The following is a 2500-nucleotide window of genomic DNA, read 5'->3' on the forward strand; positions in this document are numbered from 1 at the left end:
AGTCCAATCCTTCTTCACCATCCCCAACAGTTCTATGCATTACAAAATCCATGAGGAGGATAGACATAGGTGACAACACATTCCCTTGTAGTACTCCACTCTGCACCGGAAATTAATTTGATAGGACTCCATTAACATTACCTTTGCATTTGCTATGCTCATGATCAGACTTAATCAAGTTTATATATTTAAGATGAACTCCATAATATCGCAGGACTCTCAACAAAATTGGCCGGAAATAGCCACAATATGGGTGGTCAGAAAGAGAAAAAGCAATACAAGTAATGAAATTGCTTAAGATTCTCCATAATGCGAGTAATGTGTTGGCCACAAAACCATTTAAAGTGTTATACTGAAATAAAATGACATTCAATTAAGAAATATGCCTTGCCCAATGCAAGAAAAGGTGATATGAAAGAAAATTATCAACCTAAAAATTGGGAGGGTAAGTCAGTTCTCACTTTTGCAAAGCATATTTTTAGAAATTGTAATTTGTTTCCTACATGGAGTGCCAATCTCCCAGGAGATAAAAAAGTAATTGCCCGTAATATATTTGCAGATAAGTAAACCATACCTATGTGGTTATTTGTTTGATGATAATCGTTCATTAGCAGATGTAGTGATGCTGATACAAAACTTTCTAAACAGTTTGCTAAAAGGGAAAATGACAGAGAATAAACCCTCATAATCTGGAAAGGGGGCAGCCACGAGAACATATTCAATGAGTGGCAGCCACCAACCCCCAAACTGGGGGAAGAGATATGGAAGTCAGCATGTGGGAAGAGTCTTCAGATGTTGTCAATGTGGGGGAGAGGGGCACCAATAATTTGAGTGACCTACCCAATTATCTCCCCGCTGTTATGCCTGTCAAGCCTATCGTCATCTATCTTGGGAGTGCCCAACAAAAAACGCCGAGAGCGGGCGGGCTATGGCACACCCACACTAACCACCGCTCATTATTAGAGGAAAAGGAGGCAGAGTAAGGGGGAGACGAGGGAGATAAACCCAGCCCCTGCACGACAACAACGGCAGCAGCCAATGAGACAGCTGGTACAATGGAGCTGGGCCTAACGTGGGCATGTAGGTACTGGCACCTCCCTCAGAACCCCGAACCTCACCCATGCAGCACTAGAGAAAGGAGCAGGGGCCAACGGTATTACAAGTGAGGTTGTTAGCCCGCGTCAGGATCCTAATAGGCGGCTCGGAATTTTAGCACTCAGGATTGACCTACCAGATAAGTCCATACGAGCACTGATCTAAACTGGAGCCAGCGTTTCGCTTCTTGAACAAGGACACTTCTCAAACCAACCACTGTCAGCGGTACCCATCATCCTCGACACGCCAGGAGGGAATAAACCACAGACTAGGCTTACAACGATTGACAACTATAAGGTGTGGTATGAGAAGTTTACACATGATTTTTTTTATATATATATTGCGTACTTGTGGATTCCAGAAATTGATGCTATACTTGAACTTAACTTCATTATGTATAATGAAATATACATTTGCGGGGAAAGAGATAAAGTAATATTAATGAGAGGAGGGTGCATTCTGCCTATAGAAAGTCGTGAGAGAGTAAGTGATTATTCGAAGAGGGAGAGACAAGTAGGTAAGGTGACAGCTGTACCTGAAAAGGGAGAAGTATTGCCTCCCCAGAAGCTCACAAGCATATCAGTGACCCTGTTTTAGTCTCCCCTGGAGGGAGCCAAGGTCATTGTTAAACCTCATGAAAAATGGCCCCACAGTCTTAGAGGGCTTGTCTGAAATAAAAGAGAACAAAGCGGATATTACATTAGTTGATTTGACAAATAAAAGAGTTGTGTTACGAGGTAATTCTAAATGTGAATTGGAGTTATGTGAAATTACTAATAATGGGTTCTTGTAAGCCAAAACTCCAGACTGCACAGGCAAATGAACTCAGAACTTGATTAGTCAAGCGCAATAACTATGTCCGCAAGAATATCAATCTGTAGTTCGTTCCTGGTAAATCTTTTTATCCGTATCATTTCACTCCTTTCAAAAATCATCAAATATATTTTAAAGACTTTTTTTATCATTAAGAAAAATCAGCTACAGACCGCCTTCTTGAGTTTAAATAAAAAAAAATGTATGACAATATTTCAATGCAATGAGGTAAACGAGTTAATTTTAAACTTTCATGGCCTTTCAGATGCTATTTCTTCATCCCTAAACACGCACGCACTCTCTCTCTCTCTCTCTCTCTCTCTCTCTCTCTCTCTCTCTCTCTCTCTCTCTCTCTCTCTCTCTCTCTCTCATTCACTATGATAACTGTTTGTAGTTATGATGTAATTGTTTTTGCACTAGGGCAATTCTTTGTTGTTTCTTACATGCTTTCCTCAGAAGAAAACATATAGTTTATTTCCGTCTTTGAAATAAATTCTACTTTTCACTCCATTCAAAATTGTCTGTAATGTTCAACATTTCCGTTGCATGCAAGCCGTGGTTTTGATTACTATAATTAAATCTAATTTCATTA

The sequence above is a fragment of the Palaemon carinicauda genome, chromosome 6, assembly GCF_036898095.1.
Source record: "Palaemon carinicauda isolate YSFRI2023 chromosome 6, ASM3689809v2, whole genome shotgun sequence".
In the NCBI taxonomy this organism is placed as follows: Eukaryota; Metazoa; Arthropoda; class Malacostraca; order Decapoda; family Palaemonidae; genus Palaemon; species Palaemon carinicauda.